The following is a 22,609-nucleotide window of genomic DNA, read 5'->3' on the forward strand; positions in this document are numbered from 1 at the left end:
CTTAACCAACTGAGCTAACCAGGCGCCTATGTGAGACTTTTTCACTGTGTTTTCACTTCTGACTCTCCAGGAACTTTCTTATTACTCAAGTTTCCACATCTTCAGACCTTTATTGAAATCCTTATATCGGCCTGACTGAGGAGTTTTCTACTCATGAGTAATTATTCAACACGCATGTCTGTAGTGAGACGTTAGTTGTTTATCTGCTGCTTTTTGTGGGCCACAAGCGTAAGCCGGCCTGTCCTTAATTTTCTAAAGATAAAAGAACAGTACCTGCTGATTTTTGTTCCTATTGTAAAACAACTTTACTATTACTTTGTGGAATGGCCGGAACCCATTCCCAAAATAAATGCAGCATTTTGTTTTTGTTTTTGTTTGGATTCCTAGTGATGGTGCTTCGGCCAGATTCTTGCAAATGTTGTGTCTCATTATGTGAAGTTTCATGAACTGGCTGAGATGGGCAAGTCTCGGTTTCTTTGTTTTTCTCAGTTTGCAACGTACATTTCAATAATAGTATCCCCAAACCAAACCAAAAAAACCCAAATGGACAAACGCAGTCTGCTAAGGGTTAGTGTGTGTCTGGCTCCTGATAGCACCAAAAGAAACAGCTTAGTGTAAGCAAGAAGCAGAAACTACCAGACGGGGTCATCTGCGTAGATTGGGACCACAGAATCGTATATCCCTGAGCTTCTGCCGTCAAGGTGGGGGACTGGCTTACCCTTACGCTAAAACAGCTCTCTAGCCCAAAAGTTCCTGCCTGTTTTATCTTCATGGAATTGTTGGTGCTGGTCCAGTCCAGCCCCAAGATAAACCTCTGAGGTTTAATGCCAGTTGGGAGAGCAGGACAGCGGCAAATTCCAAGGGAAGCCCAGGGTTATCACAAGCCCTGTGGCCACATTATGTCACATTGCCAACTTCAACAGAGCTTGACCTCAGGCTGAACTCCGCTTTGCCAGGCTGCAGAGAATGAAGCCGAGCAGCTCTATCAAGCATAGACCTTCCCAGCCAAGCAGGAGCCACCTAAACAAACCTATCGCCTGTTCCCAAGAGAACTTCCTGATTGTTTATAAATAAGGTAATGCTGTGGTCTCCAGACTTCTGGCTTGGGGGAGGGTGGCGGTCAAGCTGTGTCGTTCTACGTTCAGGGTGTGTCGGGTACCCCCAAACTCCCGGTCTGTACTGACCAGGAGTGGCTCCTTCTCCTCTTGGGCCCCCAGAACCTTGGGATCCAGGCAGATAGGAGAACGACCTCAATTTACTAACAGCTAATGGGAGTCTTATTCTGCTGCTAATTAGACAAGGAGGCCATCAGACAGAGGTGATTCTAATGCCCTGGTGCCCTACGTAAGCAAACCCAAATCTAAGCCTCTAACTGCCTCAAGGTCAGGAAATTGAAACCTACAGACAACCAATCGCAAACAGCCAACTAGGCTTTAAGCCGTAACCGGTCAATAATTTCCTAGCCTTGCTTTTGCCTTTTCTCTGTGAACGTCTCTCCCGAAGCTCTAGTTGGTGGATGTCTCTCCGCAGCCGCTTCTGGTTTGGCGTTGCCCAATTCCAATTGATTTTTGCCCAAATAAACTCTTCAAATTTTGATGTGCCTCCGTTTACCCTTTAACACTTCTTTTTCTCCTGGGGGTGGGGGAAGAAAGTCCTTGGATTCACTTTCCAGATCCGACGTCCTAAGATGACAGCTACCTTTGTTATGGGCCAGGTGCTGTCCTGAGCACGGGGCAACAACATATTAACACACGTTAACGCGTGAATCCTCAGGGCCGTTTCTCCAGGGTCATTTCTCAAGGACATATTACGATAAGCTCCATTCACAGTTGGGAAAATCCAGGCGCAGAAAGGGTGAGTCACTTTCCCAGCTAACAAGCAGTGGTGGCAGGAGGTAATCTCAGGCAGTGTAAGTGCGGAGACTACAGCTTTATAGTCAGTCTGTGTGATTATAGGTCATAGGGCAGAAGGGAGCTGGACTCGGAATTCTGAGCCAGGTGGGCTGGGAAAGTCTAGGCATTTCCAAATCTTTACGTCCGGAGGAATGGGAGGAAAACAACCAAAGGGACCACGGCATGGGCTCCCGGCAGAATTCAGACCAGACTAAGAGGGTTAAGTGGATAGATGGAATCTACCTTTTTTTTTTTTTTTTTTTTTTTTGCCATCCCAGCCCTAACCCCAGCCTGCAGGCAGAATCCAATTGTAAAGGCATTCCTATTCAGAGGCTTGGCCCTAATTATATTCAATTCCTGGTGGCCATAAATCCTGATTTACCTAAAACCAGCCCTGTCAGTGTAGAGAATGCCCTCATTCTTTCCTACAGTCTCCCTGCCGGTTGGGACATATGGCACCCTCAGGACTGCCCCTCACCCACCCCGCTCTCTCACTGCACTTTGCCAAGCTGCCCTGCCTGGGAGCTCTGGCAGCTGGTATGTTCCGCTGGTTGACACCTCTTACGTCTTCCCTACAAAGAAAGCTGACGCTCATAAGGTGACTTTGATCTCCGGCAAGGTCTGGGCAGTCTCCAATGCCCATCAAATCTTCAATTGTGAACATAACTTTTGTTTGGAAGATCATTTTCGTGTAGGGTTTTTGAAAATTGGCATCATATGTGACACACCGAATACAGTAGCCTAATTATTTTCTGAAACCACTCTCCTGCCCCCTTTTATTTTTTATTTTTTTTATTTTTATTTTTTATTTATTTTTTTAAATGTTTATTTATTTTTGAGACAGAGAGAGACAGAGCATGAACGGGGAAGGGTCAGAGAGAGAGGGAGACACAGAATCTGAAACAGGCTCCAGGCTCTGAGCCATCAGCACAGAGCCCGACGCGGGGCTTGAACTCACGAACCTCGAGATCATGACCTGAGCCGAAGTCGGACGCTTAACTGACTGAGCCACCCAGGCGCCCCTCCTGCCCCCCTTTAAAGGCTCACCCTCTTCATAGGCATAGCCCCCATTCCAGTAGTGAAGCATAACGAATATCGGTGATACCAAAAGAGTGACTCCGGATACCACTTGGATCAGCCAGCTTAAATACCTCAAGCTGAAAGTGTGTCCAAGTGATCCGTGGATCTTGTTAAGATGCAGATTCCGATTCAGTAGCCCTGGGGTGCAGCCTGAGATTCTGCGTTTCTGGCATGCTTCTGGGTCACAGTATTGGTCACGGACTATGCTTTGAGGAGCAAGACCCTAAAAGTTTCATTTATCTGGAGACTCTGTGCTGACCGATGTTGCACAAACTGATACAACCCAGAATCTTGTGGAGGACATGTTTCTTATTAGTGATATCCCAGGGAGGAAAATGAAATCTTCCTGAGCCGTTAGGATGGGAGGGTCTTTTTAGATGATGCTGGTTTTAAAATTCGTGTCCGAGTGCTTTCCCTTTACTGGGAAAATGTATCCGAGCTGACTGGTTTTCTGTATTAATATAAGCATCTCTACCTCAAAGGAACTCTCTGTCTCTGAGTTTAAGCAGAATAAGACTTTTTAAGGGCTTTGTGGTTGGTTATTTCATGTCTCCGCATGTGGGTTGCAGGATCTGGCTGAATTGGGCTGAAACAAATGTTCACTCTATTAAAATTGGAGCGATTGAATCAAGAACTTTAAGCTTTTTGAGGACAGCCACCTCATCTAACCCCAAATGCGCCAACAGCATAAGACGCAATACAGCAAAGAGGCAAGACGCAAAGCTTTGAGGAAACAGAGATCCCCATTCAAATTTGAGTTCTGGGAACCACAAGAGTTGTCACATTGGGTAAATTACCTAACCTTAGATTCCTTAACCATAAAACAAGTGAGTGTCATGAGCCAGAGAGCAAAGTGAGAGAGATGGCAAGACATAGAAGGTCAAACTTGCATATCTCACAGTTTTGCCTGGAGTGAGGTCTTGATGGGCCCCATCAGGGTGTCCCGACACCAAAGGTTATTAGCCTCTCATGGGGAGAATCTGACTTTTGATGTCCTACAGAAAGGTCCTTCATACTAAGAAAGCAGAGAGTCATGGGATCATTTGACAGAATTCCATCTGGATTTTCTCGGTGGGGCAACTCCATCCCTTTGATTGGTGGCAAGTCTCCATAAGCTCACAGACAACTTGGTATTGGCTGTATTCTGCAATCCTCACTAGTTGATGGTGGCTTATTGTACCACATAAGAAAAACATATTTATAAGACACCTTTTAAACTTTGCTTCTTGGAAAAACAAACCTAAAAATAGGTTTCCCTGTTTACATTTCTTGGCTGAATGCTTCCCTATTCCTTAGAAAATGTTTCTTGTTTGGATTTTTTTTTTTTTTTAAATCTTAATATAGTTATCTCTATCTCAAAGGAGTTGATTAAAGTGATAGGTTGAGCATCACTCATCTACCCCTCCAGCTTGGAGTCCTGTCAAAATGCACTTTCTAGTTCTGTAGATCTGGATTAAGGCATGAAAGTCTCCATTTCCAACCAAGTCTGAGGCAATGCAGATGCTACTGGTCCACAGGACACACCCTTTGGGTAGCAGGGCACCAGCAATAGCTCCTTCCAGACTGAAAAGCAAACACTTTAAGCTGTCACCAAGGACCTCCTCCTTGCATGACGAGCTAGGAACTCTTGGCTGAGTACTTGACTTTTTTTTTAATGTTTATTTCTTTTAGAGACAGAGAGAGTGACAGTATGAGTGGTGAAGGGACAGAGAGAGAGGGGGGACAGAGAATCTGAAGCAGGCTCTGCACCACCAGCTTAAAGCCCAACGTGGGGCTCGATCCCATGAACCATGAGATCATGACCTGAGTCGAAGTCAGATGTTCAACCAACTGAGCCACCCAGGTTCCCCTGAGTTCCTCACTTTAATCCCCACTTCTTGTCCCTCCTTGACCTTATATCCTCCCTGCCAACCTAGTCTGGGCTGAGTCTCTCTCTTGCCTGATTTATGGTCTATAGCCCATACCTCCAGTTTGGCACCTTCAGTGTCTTGGAGGAATCTCCAATACAGCCTTCATCTTCTTTGCCAGCGCTTTGTCCCAGCCTATTCTGAGTGCCTGAAGGCAGGTGCATTAGAACCTCACCATGGTCACCCCAGCAAGAATTGGGCTATCCACAACAGGACTCCTGGGACCAACTATATGTCTTGAACCCTAAGGAAGAAGGCTAAATTTTGACAAGCCTGAGGATCATAGCATTTTAAAAATGAAAAGAATCTTGGAGGCAGTCTTACACAAAATCAGCATTATGAAGGAAATCAAGGTCAATAATAACAATGACCACTTACTGAACATTTTCTGTATGGTCTTTAATCTTTACCCTACCCTCATGAAATAGGTATGATTATTATGCCCATTTATAGGTGATAAAACTGAGACTTGGAGCGGTTGAGTAACCTGTCCAATATCACTCAGCTTATAAATGATGCAAACCTAGGTTTCTTTGATTCCACACTCAAGCTCCTAACTAAGCCTGAGCAAGGCTTTCAACGAAGAGAAGCAGAGAAATTCTCTCTGCAGATACACAGTAATATCCAGGACTAGAATCTATGTCATCTGACTCATGGACCTTTCCCCTGGTCAATAGGATGTCTTTATCTTAAAACAAGTTTAATATCACATTTTTCTGGCCCGGAGTCTTGAATTTGAGTACAGTTACAGTAATGAAACAGTTATTCTTTCACGAAGCATTCATGACTGAATATACAATAATATAGAAACAATATGCAAATCACATCACAAGGCAGATGAAAGGCTTAATTCTACAAGTTCCTTTTTGAAAGGGCACATCAGATTTCCTACTGTGTCTGAAATTTGTATGTGTGGTAACCAATACTGAATACACAATGCCTCAATGACATAGCATTTTTGGTTTGCATTGCCACACGTACGTTATGTCTACCTAACTTCAAAAGAATTTATTGAAAAAAAATTTTCAGGCCAATGAATCAGTTGTTTGATGTTTTATGTGACAAAGACCTTTCTTAAACGGACTACTCTTTTAAATAACAGACTGGCTTTTTGTATTGTAAATGCTACTGCAATGTCATGTTCTTCCTGAGGCGCTGAAATTCTGGAGTTGTGGACTAGATGTTTTGTCCAGGTTAGTAAGGGGATAGGAGTTTAATGGGCTGGAGGTAGGGGCAGTTAGGAAAAAGAAATAGTAAGAGATTACCTGAACTTGTTAGAGAATCCAGAACAAAAATTGTTGACTCACACGCTACAACAACTTCCTACAGAGTGTCCCAAGCCTACTGAATGTCTTTGACAGTTACCTCAGCAAGGCTTGGGGGTTGTGAAGGTGGAGGAGTGGTAGACAGGGATCTGAAAAGACTCCTTATCTATACCTACAGAAATCTCCTACTTCTTTCTTCTCTGTAAGGCAATGGGGTCTAATGAAATTTCTTGCCTCATTAACAACAGTCTTCTTTAAGCTCTGCTGTGATCTGCTCCCAAACAAGGCTGGCTTAGTGCATCACTTCCCAAGACCCAGGCCTGGCCGGTGGTGCATCCCTGCAGCCTCTGCCTCCCCCTAACCATGACCACAGGATGTACTCACCTGTCCCTCAGTGAGAATTTAAGCTATGGGGTCCACACATCAATATAGCCATAAAGTCCCCCGATACTCGAATGTTAGAATGGGTGAGGCCTTCGACAGTGTCCAGAAGCTTTCAAGCTGTCCTATGGTAGTATTTTGTACACAGCAAAAATCTTTATTCGAAACAAATCCTGCTCAGCCACCATCTACAAGAGAGGTCAGGCCAAGGGTGCTTAGGGTGATACAGAGGGCAGGTAGAGAGGCTCACCCAGGCTTCTCTCTTGATTCCTATATCCTTGAGGTTCTTCCAAAAAAAAAAAAAAAAAAAATCCAACAATTCTCCAGAGGACTGTCCAAAAACCTCTAATAATACAAACTTCAAACTCGGAGGATATTTTACCAAGTTCCGGGAGCCCATGAGGGTCCGAATTGTGCCTATGTCTCCTGTCACCTGGCACAGAATTTATAACCGTTTGACTCCTAGCTCTCTTGAAGAAATGCCTTGATTCTGTTCAAGACCAGGATGGCTCATCTGAGCCACTCAGGGAAACTCCTTACTCAGGAAGTGCCCGGGAATACTGTTGAAGTTCCCGGAGGCCTGAGGGCAGAGTTTCTCTATGGCGCTGACTTTCTTCCCTGACCCTGATGTCCAGACTACTGGGTTGAGATCTAGATGCTACAGTCTGGTGTCCAAGCTGTAATCATATATTTGGATAATGAAACAAAAGCAAACCAAGACCCTGCTAGGTCTGTTATATGGTGGATACGTTTGAACTAATCAGAGCTTTTATGGAAACTCTGGGGCTTCGCTGTCTGTGGGCAGAGCTCTTCTGCTTGAACGTGCAACTTATTCGTACTGCTCTTTGCAGCTGTGAGCGTGGAGTTTCGGCAGGTGTCGGACAACGCTGGCTTCCATGAGGTGGCCTTTATTTACACGACAAGGAGGAAATGCATGGCCTCTTCGGCAGATGTTAATAGCAGTGGCTGAAACACCACAAGGAACACCCTGGACACAGCAGTAGCCTAGACAGTGGTGGAGGAACAACACACCGGGGCCCTGGGAGACGGGAAGTCATTGTGCACAAAGCCCCAGAGTGTTCTTTCACACGGGCCCCACACAAAAGGCATTGTTTCAATACCCTGGACACATCTACGGCTCATCTTAGCTCATGACAATAACTTAATTAAACAATATAAAGCTTGACAACTAGTGCCCCCAAATCCCTATGGCTTCATAAAAGATGATACCACAGGGCTTTATGTGTGAACCCATTGTTTGCTCAAAGCCGCTTCTACCGGGAGCTTCTGTGTCCTTCCCTCCCTTGTCTAACAAAAAGGAGCCCAGCGGATGGGGTGTATTCTTGCAGTAATGCACCAGCTGCATCCCCCGTGTGTCTGAGGGAGCTGATGTCTTCCATCAAACGTGACGTCTGAAGACGTGGCCAAAAGGATGGGCTGAGTCAGGGGAGCCCTGGGCAGTGTGGACTCCAGCAGAGAAAGCTAAAAGTGGGCTCAGCAGGGCTTGTAGGAGCTTGCATAAGATTCACGGGAGGTAGGTCGAGGCTGGGCTAAGAGAAAACGGAATGGAGAAACAGAAGTCAGATAGACATTATGTAGTTCTGCAGTCTGCAATAAATAATAACAGCCTTATCTACACTGCCATTCCCCAGAAGAGACTGGCCTGCAAAGGTTCCAAGTCTCGAAATACCCCAGTAGCCTGTCCTGCCAAAACTCCAGGAAGCCTGTGCACCAAGAGGATTCAATTCTCCCTTTTTGAAGGCAGGGTGAATTCAGTTTCTTCTTAGGAAGAGGCAGGAAATTGGGGATTCTCTAAGGGCACTTTGAGAAAATTGAACACAGAACCTTTTATCAGTGAATGCATAGACCGGCTTTAGCCCACAGCCCTCACATTCATCAGAAGCACTTGAGGGAGAGAAAATTAATGATAATCCCAAGTACATAATGACTTTCTGGAGACCAGAAGGCTCCACTCTGATGGTTTGACTGGAGGCTTGCCTCACAGTAATGAAAGATGCTGCCTATGCGCTTGACCCTGATATTGGTTCATGCTTCCGAGCAAAGAGCTGCAAAGTTGGTATAGACCACTTAATCTCTTTCCTGGTAACTGAAAGCGACTCAGTTTGGGATGGTTGGTAATAGTGTTGGATTCGGTCATTAAAAAAAAAAAAAAAAAAAAAAAAAAAAGAAGAAGAAGAAGAAGAAAGAAAGAAAAAAGTCCTTGTTTTCAGTACTTCTTTTTAAACATAAAATCAGAGCCCTAAGAGAATATTATACCAATTACAAAATAACAGGTTATTGTGCAAAAAGGACTCAAACATGGGTGCAGCCTTCCTGTTAGAGCACACTAGTTCAATGGCATGCCTGCAGACAGAAACCAATTACTCCTGGCCTAGTGTGTAAGTGAAATTGGTGTTTTGCACTTTCCAGAACATGACTTTTGCAGCTATTACCCAGCAAGACAGTTTAAAATGGATTTGGTACGTGCTGCCTTTCTCCTCGATGTTGATATCAGGGGTGATTGTTTTAGATCAGTTCTGTAAACTCAGAGTGGTTGTCACACACTAGACTTTAAAACAAAATTTTAAGGAATTCTCACTAAGGTGTACATGACTGATACCAGCGTTTATTCCCGAAATCAGACAGGGAGGGAGAAGTCTGGAGCTCACCGGGCACCTGAAATGGGACAAGAGCTTTGTGGAGCTGTTCAGAAATTGTTGTTCAAGGGGGAGACTGGACACAGGTAGAGGGCTTCACAGATTTGTTGAAGTGGCCCTCACTGAGTTATTTTGCTACAAAGAAAGGATCTTGGGAAAAATAAAGCCACATCCTAGATTGCCTGAAGCAAACTCCTGTTGCCTGAGCTGGTTGACTCATCCAGACCGCCCTTCCTGGTTCTTCTGGGGAGTTGGGCTAGGCCATTTAATTTTCATCTCTAATTACTTGTGTCTGTATTCTTGTCATTAGAGTGTAAACAGGTTTATAATGGGCCTGAGTTTTCTGTGCTGAGATCAAAGGCCAGCCAGTTGGAAGATGACAAAGAGAGGGAGTGGGGAGAGGAAGAGAGAGGACAGGGTAGTTCTGGCATTTCTACTGCTCCATGGCAGGGTTGGGCCTGCAATGGCACGGTAATGCTCATCATTTTCTTTAGAAGCCAAAGCCCTGGCTTGCCCTGAGCCACTCTTGCTAGGGTTAAGGGGTTGCCTTTGTCTGACGCCTCAGGAAGCTGTTCACTTACTCCTTCCAAAGGCCAGGGGCCTTTGAGGTTTGAGAACCAGCATTTCCCAAGGAAGGAAGGAAGCAGGAGCAGTGGGGGCATTAACTTACTGGGGAAGGCTGCCAGTCCTTGCCCTTGGCTGTGAGAGTTTCTAGAAAAGCACAAGCAAGGCTGGTCTGTCCTCTCTTGGATAATGCCCGGAACCAGAGCACCTTTTACAGAGGGTCACCTGCTTTGGTGCCACATCCATGACTCTGCACTCTGCCTCCCTTTCCTTTTAAAACCTTAGGTGCTACATACGGCACATAGATTCTTCTTCACCTGGTGTCCTCGAACCTCAGCTACTGTAAAGGAGGAAAAGTTTTTCTCTACCCTCTTAAATCCCTCAGCTAGATCCTGCACATTAGACTGACCAAAACAAACAAACAAACAAAAAACAAAAACCCCCAATAGGTTAAGAAAAGGCATACAGATTTTATTTGATGATAATATTTTAAAGTTTATGTGCATCGAGGACTTCACAGAAAAGAAATGAACTCCCAAAGAAGTGGTTAAACTTGGAATGCTTATGTACCATTTTAACAAAGGGCAGTAAATTGTGGGGAAGTGACAAGACAAAGGGAAAGCAGGTTGGGCTTATAGGAGCAGTAAATTGTGGGAAGGTAAACATATGGGGTAAGCTGGTGGAAGTCAAGTCTTCTGATGGGGACTAAGGGTCAACTAGCTAGTTCAAGGGCATAACTAGAGCATAATTAAGCACATGGGTGAAGACTGGAGCAGGCCCTCAAAGCCAAAGCCACACCATTTAAAATGTAGCCATCCAGGGGCACCTGGTGGTTCAGTCAGTTAAGTGTACAACTCTTGGTCTCCGCACAGGTCTTGATCTCAGGGTTGTGAATTCCAGTCCCACACTGAGCTCTCCACTTGGGTGTGAAGACTACTTAAATAAAATTTTAAAAATAAATAAAAGGTAGCCATCCAGGCCATAGCACTTGCTTTTTTTTTTTTTTTTTTTAATACTATTTAAAAATTTTTTACTGGGGTATAATTTTATACTTAAAACAGCTACCTCTTATGTGTAGATTTGTGTAGTTTTCCCTAATGTATATACTCTTGCAAACAGCACTGAAAAAGATTTAAAACATTTCCACCACCCCAGAAATGATCTTTGTAGTCTCTCTCCCATGTCAAAGGTGATCACTGTTCTGATTTCTGTTCCTATCGTCCTTTGTCTACCCAAGCAGTGACCCTAATGGTGGAGCTTTCATGTTTCATCGTAGACCTGAACCTTGACTTGGCCCCTTCTCTGCCAGGTCTGCATTTGCTCGAATATACTAGGTGTGGGCAGGGTGATAGGAAAGTGGATAGCTGAGATAATAATTGTTTTTAAATGATTATTTTTGAGAGAGACAGAGACAGAATGCGAGTGGGTTAGGGGCAGAGAGAGGAGACACAGGATCCGAAGCAGGCTCCAGGCTCTGAGCTGTCAGCACCAGAGCCTGACGTGGGGCTTGAACTCGTGAGCTGTGAGATCATGACCTGAGCCGAAGTCAGACGCTCAACCGACTGAGCCACCCAGGCGCCCCAAGATGGCTGAGATAATAAAGGGGAACCATAGGGAACTGAAAGAGGGGAATGGTACTATTACTGCTCTGCCCATGGAAGGTGCTCAGCTGGATTCTGATTAACCAGGATGGGAGGGAGATCTTGCGGATTAAGGAGGGAAGTGTGCAGAGGAGAAGAGAAGATGGATGAGAAAAATCTGCCCATGGGGTGGAAGGCAGTATGGTCTCAGAGAAAACACTCTGGGGTTAGGCAGACCTGATTTTGGATCCTCACTCACTAGCTTTATGACCTTGAAATGCTCCCAGCTTCCTCATCAGTCAAATTGAAGTTTTAATTTAGAGGCTACTAATCAAGGATGGAAGGAGATTTAAATGAGATCATGTACGTGAAGGACCTCATGCAGTGCCTGACAATCATGATGACAGGTACTTCATATATACTTGAAACTTATTATTGCTTCCAGGTAATATCAACTTTTGGTAAATTTTAATTGTTTCTTTTTTTTTTTTTTGAAGCTCAAAATGGTCAACAGGATATGGATCTGCTAAGATCAGAGAAGAGGCTTTCGCTTTACGATGATACACTAGCATTCTCTTATCATGGCCAAATTCTACAGCGGTCACAGGATGTGCTAATTTGTGCCTTATAAGTGAGTAAAGTCACATGTTTCCTATTAGTACTTACTGCCACTGTGAGGAAACAAGTAACATAATTTTGTATAACTACATTAACCACAGTACATTTCCACTTGGCCAATAAAATGACAAATCATTCAGGATTTATAGGTCCTGTTTTTAAACATATAAAAAGTCATTATTAAAGAGTGTTTGTCTGTTACCATGAGCTGGGCTTCTTCTAAACTTTTATTTCCACAACAGACCACCAAGTCAAAAACAAAACAAAACAAAAACTAATGGATATGTGTTCAAAAACAAAACAAACAAGCAACTGCCCTCCCAAGTCCCAATGAGGCAACTCAGTAATCAAATGAGCACAGAAATACTAGATGCATATGGATCCATCTATTCTGGAAAAAAAAAAAAAAAGATGGCACAATCCAAGTCCAGAGTGTAAGCCAGACCAGACAAAGCTGGTTGAGCACATGGAAAGTTTTCTGGATGTTTATTTGGCTTAATGTTCAAAATTCAGAGAGAAGAAATAAGCCACTGTACAGTGGGAATTGCTGTGTCAACTTCAGCCAGAGACAATCACACATAGACACATAGACAATAAAAAACACCCACACAAAACTATGTTGGTGGGAGAGCTCCCAAGTAAGTAGCATCAGCAGGGAATTAGGCAGGATGGTCCCTACATTTCCTTCCAAATCTCAAAATCCCAGTTCTCTGTCCCAGCCCTCCCAGCCCTCATGAAAGTTAGGCAAACTCAATGGAAAATGGAATTTCCTCTATGACAAGAAAACTAAACTTCTGTGAGAAAGTGACTCATTTCATTTTCTATAAAATGGCATAATAAGAGAAAGGTTTAGGGTACCTCTGTTTCTGATTCTGATGTAGAAAGTAAAAAGAGGCTGCCACTCTTACCGTAACAACCAAAAAAGGTGAATCAATGGGAAGAGGAGAAAGATACTCTACACGGTAGAGAGAAATCTACCAAACTTGTAAGAAATTGTAGTGGGTTTGAGATAATGTGAAAAATTAGAATGCCAAAGAGGCCCGGCCACAAAGTGAATCTGTTCCCACCCTTCAACTTTTTAATATAGGTTTTCACCAAGTTAATGGGCAATGTGCTGAAGGTTGGGGGCAGAGAACTGAGACAGATTCCCCCATGAGGCATGAGAGATCTTACCCAAGTGGGATGCAGCTGCCTTCTAAGGGTGGGGGGCAGGGTGGGAGAGCTGAGAGAGCATCTGAGGCACTGTGGACTTTCAAGAACTAAATGGGCAAGGGAACAGTAACTCTAGGCTTTCACATTTCAGCAGAACAGAAACCTGAGAGTAGTTCCAGAGAGCTTCCCAGTGACCCTGACACCAGGCAGAGAAAGATCTCCTGTGGCTTAGAACACTGTCATCTTTGGGTATACCATAAAGAAATCTCTGGACTCTCTCAGGTGCTCAGATTCTAAGATCTGCCAAAGGGAAAAAGTAACCTCTCTCAAAACATTTGAAACCAGTGGGGAACTGACTAAACTGAAACAGACTAAACAGACTAAAACTGAAACAAGTTCAGACCCAAGCTGACTACATATCACATGGACTCAGCTCTCCAAGTCTGGAGCCTCACAGAAGAGATAGGATATTTCTTAGAAATATTATTTACTTCTTTTGCTAGTGTCCTGTTATATAAAATGTTCAGCATACACTAAAAACTATGACACATTTGAAGATGAAAAAAGGGACCTATGGTCAATAGAGGTCATAGTCAATAGAAACACAGATGGTACAGGTGGGAATTTTTAAATAACAGTGATAAATATGCAAAAGGATATATAGTGCAAAAGGAAACAACATGGAGAAAAAGATGAGAATTTCAGTAGATGGATGGAAACAATGAACAAGAAGCAAAAGAAATGCTAGTGAGATTCTACTTATAACCGAGATGGAGTAACAGGGACTAGAGTTACCCATCTGTGTGAAACAAAAAATAACTGGGGAAAAAAATACATAAAACAAAGGTTTTCAAGACACTGGGCATTAAGCATCAGAAAACAGTAATTCCTCAAACACAGAAAATAAGTGGTGAGTCCTAGGAATGGCCAGGTTTTGCCTTATAAATGTTTTCAGCCTGTGACATGGGGACAGACAACCCAAATAGAACCCAGAAGACTCTGAATTTAGGAGATGGAGCTGAACATTCAAGGAGAGCAAGTTAGCTACCATTGGTAAGACAGAGTACCAGAGGGGACAGCTGCATAAAGAAAGAACTCTGGATGGCTGCAGAGGCTCCTCCATGAGTATTCTGCAGAGTACTGATCAGTGCATGAGGCTGTGAATTCTCTGAGGCGGGGGGGGGGGGGGGGGGGGGGAGGGAATCACCTGAAAATAAATATATAAGGTAAAATTCATAATTAATCCAATATAAAATTACCAGGCATGTAAAAGAAATCAAGAAAATATGACACACATAATAAAAAAATATAAATGAATCCATTAAAAGTGACCCAGGAAAGATACATTTAAAATTACCATAAATGGATATTAAAACAATTATTATACCTGTATTGCACAGTTCAAAAAAATAGACACATGGAAGATATTTAAAAAAACAAACAAACACTAAATCAGACTTTTAGAAATGAAAACTACAACGTCTGACATGAAAACGCACTGGTGGTATTAATGACAGATTGGACATATCAGAACAAAAGATTAGCAGGCTTGAGGATATGTTAATAGAAGCCATTCAAAACGAGACACCAAGAGATAAAAAAATAAAAAAATGAAGAGTGCATCCGTGAATGATAGAAACACTGTGAGTCAACTAACACATATGTAATTGCAGTCCCTGAAGAGGAAGAGACAGTGAAAGGTAGAAAAAAAATATGTGAAAAAATAATAGAAAACAAAATAAATCCAATTGTATGAAAACTATAATCTCCCACATCCAAGAAACTCAACAAACTCCTAGCACAAAAGGCGTAAAGAAAATTAAAAACCACATCATCATCAAATGGCATAAAACCAATGAGATACAGAAAAGCTGAAAAGCAGCCCCCCCCCAAAAAACAAGTTATATACAGAGAACAAAGGTAAAGATGACAACAGATTTCTTATTGGGAAGAACGCAAGTGAGAAGAAAGCACAGCAACATCTTTAATTTGTAGAAAGGAAAAAAAAAGAAAAAAGAAAAGAAAACTGTCAACCAAGGATTCCATACCCAGTGGAAAAATAATTTGAAAGTGTTGGCAAATAAATCTTTTTTTTTTTTTTCAGACTTAGAAAAATTAAGAATAATACAAGAAATACCAACAGGAGTCTTTCAGGCTAAAGGCAAATGATACCAGAGGGAATTATATTCTACACAAAGAAAAGAAGACTGTTGATAGTAAATCCTGAGGAAGACAATACTATTTTATTGAGATCTTTTTATTTTTTTTTTAATTTTTAATGCTTATTTATTTTTGAGAGAGAAACAGAGTATGATCGGGGGAGGGGCAGAGAGAGAGGGGGAGACACAGAATCTGAAGCAGGCTCCAGGCTCTGGGCTGTCAGCACACAGCCTGACGCGGGGCCTGAACCCAGGAACTGGGAGATCATGACTTGAGCTGAAGTTGGACGCTCAAGTGACTGAGCCATCCAGGCAACCCTAATGTTTTATTTATTTATTTATTTATTTATTCGTTCATTCATTCATTCATTTACTTATTTATTTATTTATTTAGTTAAAAAATTAATGTTTATTTGAGAGAGATAGAGAGAGAGAGAGTGTGAGTGGGGGAGGGACAGAGAGAGAGGGAGACACAGAATCTGAAGCAGGCTCCAGGCTCTGAGCTGTCAGCACAGAGCCCGACATGGGGCTTGAACTCAAAAGCTGTGAGATCATGACCTGAGCAGAAGTTGGAGGCTCAACCGACTGAGCCACGCAGGCACCCTATTTAGATCTTTTTAAAAGTGATCTACTGTTTAAATGAAAATAAAGAGGGAAATTTTAACATGTGAAAGTAAAATGCATGACAATAGACCAAAGGCCAGGAGAGAAGGAAAAGAAACACACTGTTATAAAGCATAGAACACATGAAGTGGTATAATAGTATCTGAAAGTGGTAAGTTAGAGGTTTATGCTAAAACCCTAAAAAACCCACTAAAATAAGACATTTACAAGGACATTTAAGGCCCACCTAGACAATTCTAAACAATCTCCTCACCTCAAGATTTTTAACTTAACCACATCTGCAAATATCCCTTTGTCAAGATTTTTAACTTAATCACATCTGCAAATATCCCATTCAATAGGTTCTGGAGAGTAAGAAATGGACATATATTTGTGGCTACCATAGCTCATTACATCAAAGTTCTGATATGGAGGCTTGACTGGGGAAGGATCTGTTTACAAACTCACACATTTTTTGGCAGAATTCAGTTCTTTGTGGCTTCTATTTCTGTTCTTTTTTTTTTTTATTAAGTAAATTTAATTTATTTTTTTAATTTAAATCCAAGCTAGCTAACATATAGTATAATAATGATTTTAGGAATAGAATTTAGTAATTCATCACTTACATATAACACCCAGTGCTCATCCCAGCAAGTGCCCTCCTTAATACCCATCACCCATTTAGACCATCCCCCGGCCCAATACCTCACCAGCAACCCTCAGTTTGTTCTCTGTATTTAAGTCTCTTATGGTTTGTCTCCCTCTCTGTTTTTATATTATTCTTGCTTCCCTTCTCCTATATTCATCTGGGTTTTTTTCTTAAATTCCACATATGAGTGAAATCATATGAGATTTGTCTTTTTCTGACTGACCTATTTTTCTTAGCATAATACACTCTAGTCCCATCCATGTTGCTGCAAATGGCAAGATTTTATTCTTTTTGATTTTCAGGTAATATTCCATTATATATATATATATATATATATATATATATATATATACACACATATATATATTTATACACACACATATATATATATACACATATATATACACATATGTATATACATATACACATATATATATTTCATCAGTTGATGGATATTTTGGCTCTTTCCATACTTTGGTTATTGTTGATAGTGCTGCTATAAACATTGGGGTTCATGTGCCCCTTCAAATCAGCACTCCTGTATCCGTTGGATAAATACCTAGTAGTGCAATTGCTGGGTCATAAGATAGTTCTATTTTTAATTTTTTGAGGAACCTCCATACTGTTTTCCAGAGTGGTTGCACCAGTTTACATTCCCACCAGCAGTACAAAAGGGTTCCTCTTTTTTTTTATGAGATTTAAAAATATATATATTTTTAATGTTTAATGTTTATTTATTTTTGAGAAAGAGAGACAGAGTGTACATGGGGGAGGGGCAGAGAGAGACACACACAGAATCTGAAATAGGCTCCAGGCTCTGAGCTGTCAGCACAGAGACTGACAAGTGACTCAAACTCAGGAACAGTGAGATCATGACCTAAGCCAAAATCAGACGCTTAACCAACTGAGCCACCCAGGCACCCCCAAAAGGGTTCCTCTTTCTCCACACCCTCACTAACATCTGTTGTTGCCTGAGTTGTTAATTTTAGCCATTCTGATAGGTGTGAGGTGGTATCTCATTGTGGTTTTGATTTGTATTTCCCTGATGATGAGTGACATTGAGCATCTTTTCACGTGTCTGTTAGCCAACAGGATGTCTTCTTTGGAAAAGGGTCTATTCATGTCTTTTGCCCATTTCTTCACTGGATTACTTGTTTTTCTGGGTGTTGAGTTTGATAACTTCTTTCTAGATTTCAGATATTAACACTTTATCAGGTATGTCATTTGCAAATATCTTCTTCCATTCCATCGGTTGCCTTTTAATTTTGCTGATCGTTTCCTTTGCTGTGCAGAAGCTTTTTATTTTGATGAGGTCCCAATAGTTCATTTTTGCTTTTGTTTCCCTTGCCTCCAGAGACATGTTGAGTAAGAAGTTGCTGCAGCTGAGGTCAAAGAGGTCATTGCCTGTTTTCTTCTCTAGAATTTTGAGAGCTTCCTGTCTTACATTTAAGTCTTTCATCCATTTTGAGGTTTTTTTTTGTGTATGGTGTAAGAAAGTTGTCAAGGTTCATTCTTCTGCATGTCACTGTCCAGTTTTCCCAACATGATTTGCAGAAGAGACTGTCTTTGCTCTGAGAAGCCACCCACAGTTCCTGGCCATCAGAAATTTCTCCAAATGGCCATTTTCTTCCTCAAATCCAGCAAGGGAGCGAGAGACTCCAGAGAAACAGGTGATACAGTCTTATGTAATATAATCATACACATGAAATCACATACATTCCACCATCTCTACCATATTTTGTTCGTTAGGAGGAAGTCACAGGTCCCATCCACGTTCAAGGGGTGGGAATAATGCAAGAGTATGAATATAGGTAGTGGGGGTCATCAAAGTCTGTCTGCCACTGTCTTCTCTCTGGCCCTTAATGATTCATTTCCCTCCCATATATAAAATATATTTACCCATCCCCCAAATCCCTGAAAATCTAATCTTTTTATAGCAACTGTTCTAAGCCCAAAATTGCATTATCTGAATTAGGCTAGGTATAGGTGAGGCCCTTGGGCATGGTTCCTCTGTAAAGCTGTAGAGATACAAATTATCTTCCCCCAACACACCAAACAGATAATTGTGGGAGAGGCATAGGGCAACAGCTATAAACATTCTTGTTCAAAATGGAGAAAATGGAAGGTAAAAAGGAGTCATTGGTCCACAGTAATTCTGAAATTTAGCTGGGAAAATGTTGAGTTCTTTGATTAGATTTCAGTGCTTGGGAATATTTCTCCATGGCTCTAGAATCAGCTTCCTAGGAACTTAGTTCTATCTTCTGAATTATTCTTCCTTTTTTAAATGAAAGGTCACACATTGTGATATTGGGATTTATAGAAAGAAATATATATTTGGTCTTTGTATCCACTTATTCATCCTCATTTCAGAGCTCATAAAACTCTTGAAATTTCCAAAATGATGAGGGTAATAAAGCTTTCTTTTGTTATGTTAATGAGGTGACTTTTGGAAAGTCCCCATGTAACAAAAGGATGGGGGCCGATTGCCAGGGGAGCCAATATGTGACTAGAATTTTGGAATTTTTGGTCTGAACTTTGTTCCCAACTCCCTAACCTACTGAGAGGGGAGAGGGGTTGGAGATCAATTTAAAACAACAATGGCCAGTGATTGAATCAATCATACCTATGAAATGAAGCCTCCATAAAAATTAAAAGGAAGGGGTTCAGATAGCTTCTGGGCTGGTGAACATGGTGACATTTGGGGACAGTGGTGTGCTTGGAGAGAGCACAGAAGCTCCACACCATTTCCCCATACAATGCCTTATTTATCTCTTCCATCTAGCTCTTCCTGGGTTATATCTGTCCTGTAATAAGCTGGAGATCTAGTAAGTAAAAAGTTTCTCTGAGTTTTGTAAGCCATTCTGGCAAATTAATCAAACCTAACGAGCAGGTCCTCACTCGAACTCAGGAACTGTGAGATGATGACCTGAGCCGAAATCAAGAGTCAGATGCTTAACCGACTGAACCACCCAGGCACCCCTGACCTTCCTTTCTTGATAGAGAGTTCTGGGCAAATTATTTCAGTTTATCTTTTGGCACTTTGAAGACATAATTCCATTTTCTTCATGCTTCCAGTGCTTGATTTTTTTCTGTGTGGTTGTTCCACTTTCTGTGCTCTCCGCCCCCCCCCCCTCCCCTTCTGGGTACTTTTGAGACTTGTTCTTTATTTTTGTTTCTTAGCAATTTGACTATAATATTTATCCTGCATTGAACTCATTGAGTTTCTTGAATCTGTAGGTTATGTCTTTCTTCAATCTTACCAAATTTTTTTTGCTGGATCTCTTCAAATATTTCTTTTGTTCTGTTCTCACTTTCCTCCTTTCCTCTCCTCATGGACTCCAAGTACATGTATAAAAGATTGCTTGATATTGCCCCACAGATCTCAGAGACATTGTTGTCTCTTTTGTCTATCTCTGTCTCTTTCTCTCACTCCCTCTCCTTATCCTATGGGAAAATCATTCTGTGTTTCATTATTAAGCATAACGGTTAGCTGGAGGCTCTGTTGTAGATGCCCTTTATCAAATTGAGAGAGTTCATTTGTATTTCCAGTGCTAAGAACTTTTATTCAAAATGAGTTTTAGATTTCTTAAAATATTTTTTCTGTAATTATGGAGATGAGCCAGTGGTTTTTCTTTGTAGTTTGTTAATATGGGAAATTACATTGATTAATTGTTGAATATTAAACTGGCCTTGAATTATAAGGATACAGCCTACTTGGTCACTGTGGCAGACAGATACAGGGTGGTCTTGAGAATCCCTACTTTCTGGTATTCATACTCTTACATCATCTCCTTCCCTTGACTGAAGACATGAACTGTGACTTGCTTTCACCAATAAAATGCAGCAAAGGTGGTGGGATGCATAGGATGATGTGTATATGATTATGTGATTACACTACATAAAATTGTAGCACTCATCTTACAGGAATCTCTCATTCCTTTGCAGCTCTGAGGAAGCCAACAGCCATGTTGCTTCCCCACATGGCAAGAAACTGCAGCTCACCACTGGAGCGGAGGGCAATTTCTGGCCAGCAGCCACCAGGAAACAGAATTCCTCAGTATTACAGTCACAAAGAACTGAAATCTGCCAACAAATGCATGATTTTGGAAGCATATACCTCCCCAGATGAGAACCTATTCCTGGCCAACAGCTTGATTACAGAGGCCAGCTAAACCATGCCCAGGCTCCTGATCCACCGGCATTGAAAGATAATATGTGTGTGTGTTGTGTTCTAAGTTGCTAAGTTTGTGGTAATGTTACGTTGCATAAGATGACTGATACAGCTTTTGGTAATGGAAGCAGAGTGTCAATTTAACAAATGTCTAAACATGGGGCAGTGGCTTTGGAGTGGCAGTGGCTGGAGGAATTTGGAAGGGCACGGCCGAGAAAGCTTAAATCGTTCTGGACAGACTGTTAATAGAAATCTGGACATTAAGGATGTGCCAGTGAGGACTGAAAAGGAAGTGAGGAACATGTTAGAAACTGGAAGAAGGAGGACCCTGGTTAGATAGTGACAGAGAGCTTAGCACAGCCGTCTTCTGAAATTCTGTGGAAAGTGGAACTTGCAAGTGATGAACTCAGTTATCTAAGGATACTTCCAGGCAAAGTGAAGATGCTACTTGGTTTCTTCTTGCTACTTAGAATAAAGTGTGTGAAAAGAGAGATAAATTGAAAAAACTGTTGAACTACCAAGATATGGTGATTTTGAGAATTCTTAGCCTCTTCAAACAGTAAAACGTGATAATATTGAGAGACAGCTTCCGAACACTCTAAGAAAAAGTGCACTCCAGAGAAAAAGCTGAGGATGTGGCTATGTGATCTTTTACTAAAATTTCAGAAAGATAAAAAGTCATAGTGTTCAGCCAAGTAAAGAGCCTTTTCAAGAGATTAAGGGTGTGCCTCACAGGCCTTAATCAAACCACAGATCCTCTAGGAAATCTAAGGGCGTTGCCCCTCAACCATCTCTCTCAGAAGAAGCCCAAGATAGAATAGAGCTTTTTCAAAAAAATCTGTGAGTGCAGCTTTTGTCTAAAGGAATGAACCCAGGAAAATCTATGGTTTTTGAGACTATTGTTTCAAAAGGAGCACTGTCAACTTGGACTAAAAATAGAGAGAGTAAAATGATAGGAGACTATTACAGCCCCAAATTCTACTGATAAGAAGCAGGCCGATAAAACTACAGCTGCAAAGATGTCTAAAATTATTCTGCATCCGATTCCAATATGGGGGGCAGGGTTTTCCCACATCAACAAGCAAATCTCTGACACCAGCTGGGTGTCATACAACTGAACTCAATTCTAATACTATCTACCTGGATGTAATCTCACATGCCACAGGTTAAAAGAGCCCCACAAGACCACCGACTTTCTAATTCAGATTCCTGACTTGTTATAGGTTGGAAGTTCCGATGACCCCCTCCTTAGGTTTGATTAGTTTGCTGATGGTGCAGAGCTTGGGATTCTCTTTCTCCCCCCTCTCTCTGCCCCTCCCCTGCTTGCTCTCTCTCTCAAAATAAATAAATAAATTTTAAATTTTTTTTCAAAAAGAAAGTCAAATAAAGACAATTTCAAAAAAATAAAAAGCGGAGAGAATTCATCTTAACAGACCCATTGTACAAAAATAATGAAGTTTTTCAGGCTGAAAAACTTATATGTATGTGTATATATATGTATATATATAATATACGCATATATACATATATATAATATATGTATATATAATATATGTATATATGTATATATATGTATATATAATATATGTATATATGTATATATATGTATATATAATATATGTATATATGTATATAATTTATATATGTGTATATATGTATATATGTATATATACGTATATATACTTATATGTGTATATATGTATATATACGTATATATAAATATATACGTATATATAATATATAATTTAAAATATGTAATTTAAAAAGCATATAATTTAAAATATATAATACATAATATATGTTATACATATGAAATATAAAACAAAAAAATCACAGGGTGTGAAGAGGTTAAATTGAATTATATTTTTTTAAAGTTCTTATATTTCTCCATGAAGTACTATAATATTGTGTAAAAATAGATAGTGAACCTA

The 22,609-nt window shown here is 41.2% G+C and overlaps 1 long non-coding RNA gene across 2 annotated transcripts; it reads left to right on the forward strand.

Moving 5' to 3' along the window:
• The first annotated feature begins 647 nt into the window (after positions 1–647).
• LOC123590198 lies at positions 648–21,169 on the forward strand. Of its 2 annotated transcripts, XR_006708665.1 has the most exons (3): positions 648–1,075; positions 11,824–11,957; positions 20,453–21,169. It is a non-coding gene; the product is annotated as an uncharacterized LOC123590198 (long non-coding RNA). The 2 variants fall into 2 exon arrangements; XR_006708664.1 differs by lacking the exon at positions 11,824–11,957.
• The last annotated feature ends 1,440 nt before the right edge of the window (positions 21,170–22,609 follow it).

This window comes from Leopardus geoffroyi, chromosome B4, assembly GCF_018350155.1.
Source record: "Leopardus geoffroyi isolate Oge1 chromosome B4, O.geoffroyi_Oge1_pat1.0, whole genome shotgun sequence".
In the NCBI taxonomy this organism is placed as follows: domain Eukaryota; kingdom Metazoa; phylum Chordata; class Mammalia; order Carnivora; family Felidae; genus Leopardus; species Leopardus geoffroyi.